General features: G+C 45.1%; 1 non-coding gene across 1 annotated transcript; it reads left to right on the top strand.

Moving 5' to 3' along the window:
* Nucleotides 1-4,977: 4,977 nt before the first annotated feature.
* On the top strand, nt 4,978-5,049 carry trnah-gug (transfer RNA histidin (anticodon GUG)). Its single transcript has one exon. It is a non-coding gene; the product is annotated as a tRNA-His (tRNA).
* Nucleotides 5,050-7,502: the final 2,453 nt, after the last annotated feature.

Here is a 7,502-nt window from a genome sequence, read left to right as displayed (position 1 = left end):
TGCCCTATGTGAGTAAATGCTGCCAACTGGGGGTTGATTTAACAACCTCGGTATCCAAATGGATCGATTTGTTTGAAGGTCCCGATGGTGGGATTGGGGCACGTTCACCCAACAACAGTCACCGCAGCAGCAGCACAGACAGAACAGTGGGAATGTGAAAGAGAGTGATAGATTGGGAATTGCCTCAGAGAAATGGGAGGACGGACGGAAAGAAGGTTTAATGATTGAGGGAAGGAGATAAATCTCTTTCAACGGGTGTGTTTGAATCCTGATATATGAAACGCAGAGATGTGAGGGAGCGGAATTTGAAGGTAAAACAATTAATTTCTTAGCATGTGTCACAGAAAAGAACAACGGAGAGAACACTAAGTGCCGTGATTTGGTTTCAAATCGAGGTTGCTGTGTTCACAATGCAAAACACCGACAACCACGATCACAGTAACCACAGAACAGGATGCTTGCAAGCAGCAATAAGTATACTAGCAGAGGAAATGTTCGGAAGAACAGCAAATGTACAATATCAGTACTCAACGAACAGTGACAAACATGTGGGAACTGAGAATGAGCTGAATCTTTCAGTTCGATGTCTTCAGAGGCTGTGGAGATCCCTTGAAAGAAAAGGTTGAAAAGTAAGATGGATAGATTTTGACAAGCATCAAAGATTCGGGGGACAGTACAGGATATTGTTGAAATGTATGCTTGAATAACATTTTAGCTTAACATCGGCGCAGCCGCCCAGATCCAACCGGAAATGGGGATGAGAATGAGTGCGCAGAGTTATTCTCTGTCTCCAGTGATGTAATAGGTGAGCGTGCGTCCTTCTATGATGGTATAGAGGCGCAAGAAATTCCTCGATTGACTGCGCTCCTTATCAAGGGAATGGTTGTCCCTGTTTATACTCTCATAGCGATCTACAGTACATCTTGCTAAGACAGCTGAGTGGCAAAACTGGAGCGTGTTGAGCACTTAACTTTGCAGTGTTTGGTTTCAAAGATGATTTTGCTATTTGGATCTGTGTTTCTGACACTGGCGGTGGTAGCTGCATTTGCTTGCATCAGCTCAGTGTCAGTTTCTTCCACACAGTCAACACTTCAACCTGAAAAAGTTGGTATTGGGGTGATATTTTATACTATTCGTCCTTGGCGATTGGAACACGGAAAGGGTGATGTTGACGGTTCGACGAATAAAACCTGGAATGCAAGCCTGACCTCAGGAACAGAGAACATTCCTTTAATTTCCTGCAATCCCATTCATTCATGTCCCTTATGCAGGGGATTGTACCATCTTCACCCAGTCCTGCCTACGAGACACTCCAGGACTAGAAAAAGCAAGAGCTGACCCTTAATTCAAGAATCCCCACCGTGTGGGGAAGCAGTCTAATCGGCCCTTCCAGTGCACACGGTACATCCGAAGCGCATCCCACCAGACCCCACGGTATTCCCTATCCCATAAGCCTGCATTTCCCATTGTTGATCACTGTAACTGGCACATCTTTGGTCAGAGGGAGAAATAAAAACGCAAACACACAGAGAATGTGCAGACTGCCCACAGACAGACACCCGAGGCTGGGATCGCACCCGGGTGCAGCCAGGCAGCAACGAACGAAGGGCAAAGAATAAATGTTGTCCTGACCAGTCATACTCACACCCTGTGGGTGAATGAGAAAGAATGAAAACACATTCACAACATGGACAACAGGATTCATATCTGTGTGGACACAATTTGAAAGGATCGTTCACCCTGTGTAGAAAAAAAGGAGGCCGATACCTCAGAGAAAGCAGGGCAATTTGGGAACTGCTGGAAGGGATTCAATTAACCACAGAAATGGAAACTCATTTAATCAGTTACACTGGGGAGAGACTGTTCACCAGTCCCCTGTGTGGGAAGGGATCACTGAGTATAACAACCTCCGGAGACTCCAGCAGGATTACATATCCCATCAGGTGTTCGATTATGCTGTCAATGCTGCTGTTAATCCCAACCAGCTATTTGTTCCATAGCGTCAATCATACAGTCATACAGCATGAAAACAGGTCCGTCAGTCTAACGAATCCATGCTGAATATACTGCCAAACTAATCTAGTCCCATCTGCCTCCTGCTGTGCCCGCTGAGTGGTTATAATGCCCTTGTAGTTTTATTACTGTGGTGTTAATCCAAAAACCCAGGTAATATTTTGAGGACAAAGGGTTCAGGTCCTGGCTTGACAGATGGTGGAGTTTGAATTCAATAAGCACCTGGAATTGAAGAGTCTCGTGATGACCTGAATCAGTTGTGAAGAAAATCCCATCTGATTCACTCATGCCAGTTCTGGAAGCAGCCTGCCATAGTCTTCTGCTTCGTCCCACTTGAGACTCCAGATGGATAATATCGTGGTTGACTCTTAAATGCCCTCTGGGAAATAACTGACGTGATATGCATGAATACATTTATTTTAAAAATCCCACTTTCCCATTCATGTTTGGAATCAATTGTCCATTAAATGTTGCAAACATACCCTCATCCATCACTTCCTCAGCAAGTTAATTGCACACGTAAAACACCTTACCTAAAAAACAATGCCTCATATGCCTTTTTATAAAAAAGAATCGCTCTTTTCATCTTAACCATATGCCCTCTCGTCTTGAACCCCTCCCTCCCCCACCCCTTGGAAAAGGCTGCTATCGTTAACTCTAACTTGCTTCTCAATAATTCATAACTTCTGTCAGGTCGCTGCTCAAACCTCTAACCTCGAATGAAAACAGTCTCACCTAAGAGAAAATGAGAACTGCAGATGAGAGATCAGAGTCGAGAGTGTTGTGCTGGGAAAGCACAGCAGGTCAGGCAGCATCTGAGGAGCAGGAGAATCGACGTTTCAGGGAAGAACCTGATGAACGACACTTGCGCGAAAAAAAATGATTCTCCTGCTCCTCTGGATTCTGTCTTACCTGATGTCGTTTTCCAGCACCCCGATCTCGAATCTGAAAAAAGTCTCAGCCTATCCAGCCTTTCATAAGAACTCAAACCTTCCATAGGCAACAAGCGTGTAAACCTTTTCTGAACATACTCCATCTGAATAATATCATTCCAACAACTGGGCGACCAGAACTGGACAGAATATTCCAGAAGAGGCCTCATCAATGTCCTGCAAAACTTCACCATAACGTCGCAACTACTATACACAAAGGACTGAGCAATGAAGGGAAGTTTGTTAAATGCCTTTGAACCATCTTGTCTGTAGGTAATGCAAATGACAAGGAATTATGTACCTGCATCCCGAGATTCCGTGTTCTACAACATACGCATAGCCATACTCTTTTTGTTGTACCAAAATGCAATACCTTCCATTTATCCAGATTGAACTCCATGTTACATTTTTCAATCCAACGACTCATTGGATGAAGATCCTTTTGAAACTTAGATCATCTTCCTCATTGTCTACAATTCTGACGTCGCCTGCAAACCTACGCAGCACACCTGCTGTAAGTTCCACTGTTTTCTCATATAGATCAATGATTCCTATTTACTTGTCGTGGCCGTGATTCAGCAGTGCACAGGTCATACAACAGTTCGTCATACAATTAACCATGAGGAAGAAAGCCGCATACTGCCAGGAGATATCAAACAATTGGAAATGAAAATGGTGAAAGCAATTCATTCCGGGGAACTGGGTGATAGTGAAGCAAAATTAAACTTCAAACCAGCTGCCCACGCTCCAGTTGTGTCACTCAGCTGTCTCAGCAAGATGCACTGTAGATTGCTGTTATTATTAACGAAAACAAATTTTCCATTCTGCCCCGCCTTTGACCAGAAGCACTCCCAACCTCGGAATTGCTTGCTCCTCTAAACCATCATAGAAATACCGTGCATTCTCCGGTTGTGTCACTTGAGCCATCGAGTATCTCTGCGACCTCATTTCCATCCCGATTTCAAGTTGGTTCTTCGGGACTGCATCACTCAGTTCCTCTGATTCTGGGGCTGGGAACTGGGAGTAGGTGGCAGCAGTGGTTACTGACTTGTGTGGGGAAACTTGTGAAGTAACCGATGTTAAACTGCATTGCTATTGAAGTATACATTTCAATGAAAGCTTGGTAAAACAATGACTGCAGATGCTGGAAACCAGATTCTGGATTCGTGGTGCTGGAAGAGCACAGCAGTTCAGGCAGCATCCGAGGAGCAGTAAAATCGACGTTTCGGGCAAAAGCTCTTCATCAGGAATAAAGGCAGAGATCATGAAGGGTGGAGAGATAAGTGAGAGGAGTGGGGGGTGGGGAGAAAGTAGCGTGGAGTACAATAGTTGAGTGGGGGAGGGGATGAAGGTGATAGGTCGGGGGGGGGAGGGCGGAGTGGATAGGTGGAAAAGAAGATAGGCAGATAGGACAAGTCAGGACACGTCATGGGGACAGTGCTGAGTTGGAAGTTTGGAAATGGGGTGAGGTGCGGCAAGGGGAAATGAGGAAACTGTTGAAGTCCACATTGATGCCCTGGGGTTGAAGTGTTCCGAGGTGGAAGAGGAGGCATTCTTCCTCCAGGCGTCTGGTGGTGAGGGAGTGGCGATGAACGAGACCCAGGACCTCCATGTCGTCGGCCGAGTGGGAGGGAGAGTTGAAATTTTGGGCCACAGGGCGGTGTGGTTTTTTTGGTGCGGTTGTCCCAGAGATGTTCCCTAAAGCGCTCTGCGAGGAGGCGCCCAGTCTCCCCAATGTACAGGAGACTGCGCCGGGAGCAACGGATGCAATAAATGTTATTGGTGGATGTGCAGGTAACAAAAGCTGCACTCTCCCCAGAGTCTTTGATGTTTTGGAGAAATGTATTTACCACATTAATAATGGAATCACCACGGCCTCTGTGGGCACCAATGTAAAACGGTAAGCCCATTCTGAGTTCCCACATATTTGCCACTGTTCGCTAAGCACTGATATTGTGCATTTGGTGCTCTGCCTAACATTTCTTATGATACTGTACTTATAGTGCGTGCTAAGGGCGTTTGTCTGTGGGGTGCCGTGATCGTATAGTGGTTAGTACTCTGTGTTGTGGCCGCAGTAACCTCGGTTCGAATCCGAGTCACGGCAGCAATCGCTCTATGTGTCCCAGTCTTTTGTGAAACACAAAGGAATCAGTTGTTTTAACGTTTTGATTTTCTCCAAGGTGATGTTAATTTCCTTCAAGCTCTGCTCGCTCACATCTCTGTGTTTCATATGTCAGAATTCAAATACCCGTTCTCAGAGTTTTCTTCCCTCTTATGATCACTAACCGAACTTTCCATCCCATACCCCCATTTCATTAATTTGGAGATGCCGGTGTTGGACTATGGTGTACAAAGTTAAAAATCACCCAACACCAGGTTCTGATCTTACAGGTTTAATTGAAGCACTGGCTTTCGGAGCGCTGCTCTTTCATCATGCGTTTGTGGAGTCATTTCCTATTTCACTAAGGCATTGTAGAGTCTAATACAGACTCTAACATTGATGCCGATCAGTCTGTGTGGCTGGGGTCACTGTTGCTGGGTGAACGTGCCCCAACCCCACCATCGGGACCTGCAGACCATTTGATCCATTTGGTTACCACTGTTGTGAGATCAATACTCATGTAGCAGCTTCTACTGATATGGACCAGATATTATTGGGGGGGGTTCGAGCTCAGGAAAATGGCACAGAGCAGTAACGGGGAAAATCGACTTCATTGGATATGATCAGTTTCACTCCTTTTCTGCAATGGCCGAGCGCTATTACCACTGAACACTGGACTGTTTATTCAGACACCATGGACTCGGGTTTGACTCAGACCATGCTGGGAGGTAGAATTGGGATTCAATAAATATCTGGAATTACGAATCTAAAAACTCCTATATATCCATGTTCAATTGTTGAAAAGAAATCTCACGTCATTTAAGGAATCAAACTGCCATTCCTACCTGCTCGGGCCTCCATGTGACTCCAGACTCACTACAATATGGTTGAGTCTCAACAAACCGCTGCGCAATTAGGGATGGCAATAAATACTGCCGAACCAGCGACGCCCTCAGACTGTAATGGAATAGAAAATAAAAGTTCATTTGGCCCTAGCTAGATTACTGTGTGCAGTTCTGCAATTCAGAGTACTGCATGGATGTGATCACACTGATAACGCTGCAGTAGAGATTCACTGGGATATTGTCTGGGCTGAAGAGTTTCAGTTGTGAGGAATTGACTGGGGTTGTTTGTCGCCGAGCAGAGGAGATTGGAGAAGACATGACTGAGATGTACAAAATAATGAGGGATATGGATAGGATAGACTGAAAGAAGCGTTTTTTTATTGATGGAGAGTTCGAACACTGGGGCCAAGAGACTTCGGGTAAAGGCAGAAAGTTTTGAGTGGAGTTGCGGTAAGGGTCAGAGAGGCGGAAATCGTCCTAACCTTTAAAAAAATTGAGATGTGAATTTGTGATGCCAAAATAAATAAGGCTATGGGCTAAACGTTGGAAATATTGATTCAGGTCGTAAAGCAGTTGTGTTGGACAAGTGTGGCCACAACAGGCTGAAGGGCCACCTTCGATGTTGTTGTCCTCACAGGGCACAACTCTCCGCTGGGGGCATCGTAAAGGTTTTAAACGTGTCGCTTTGTTCGCAACTGAAAATTATTAATGCTTGGCCTTCCATTCTCGATTGGATATGTCATAGATAGGACAGTGCTGTCTGAATCAGCGTGGAGACGGACTGCAGCTCCTGCGGGGAGAGAGTGTCAGTGACAGTGAAAACACGTAACTTCAGCAAACTGCACATTGTGTTTTCGTTGCAATGAAATCCATTTTATACAGTTGTTCCTGACTGATGTGTTTATTAAAAGCAGGAATCTGAGGAAGAAAACAGAGTAAACCCATTCAGATCTGAGTGCAGAAACATTTCCAGCAGCACTAATGAGGATGTACAGCGGAGAACCGCGTTTGGATGCATTGAATTCAGGTTGGTGGGCGCAACTTGCTTTCACTAGGTGGAGTTACCAGTGTGTACAGCCATTACACATGATTCAAATAGTGTTCAATGTGATGGTACATTTGCTCAGTGGTTCTCACTGCTGTTAATTCTGTAGGTTAGGTGGATTGGCCATGTTAAATTTCACTGATGTGTCCAGGGAGTGAACTCAGTAAGTTAAGTGAATTAGCCATAGGTAATGCAGTGATAAGGTCAGCAGTCACACGTTGCCAGGTGTTATTCCAACAGGTTTATTTGAAATCACAAGCCAGAGGCCTGCGGGGATAGAGAAGGGAGCTCGGTCTGGTTGAGATGCTGTTCAGAGTGTCCCAACAGACTCGATTGACTGAACTGTACTTTCTGCATAGTAGGGAATCTGTGATTCTATCAGAGAGGACACTGTCAGCGTTTACTGGGCTGCTAAGGCATTAGAGACGATGCTGATGGCGTTTAGTGGGGATGGAATTTTATTTATTTGTGTTTTGGAAAATTTGACACTGAACCAAGCAAAACTGAAAGGAAGTTTTCCAGAGTATTTGAGGTTTAAAGAGAGTAAATAGTTGGTAAATTCACTC

This window comes from Chiloscyllium punctatum, chromosome 4 (assembly GCF_047496795.1).
Source record: "Chiloscyllium punctatum isolate Juve2018m chromosome 4, sChiPun1.3, whole genome shotgun sequence".
Classification (NCBI taxonomy): Eukaryota; Metazoa; Chordata; class Chondrichthyes; order Orectolobiformes; family Hemiscylliidae; genus Chiloscyllium; species Chiloscyllium punctatum.
Note: the sequence above shows the minus strand (reverse complement) of the source record. Positions and strands in the feature narration are given on the sequence as shown.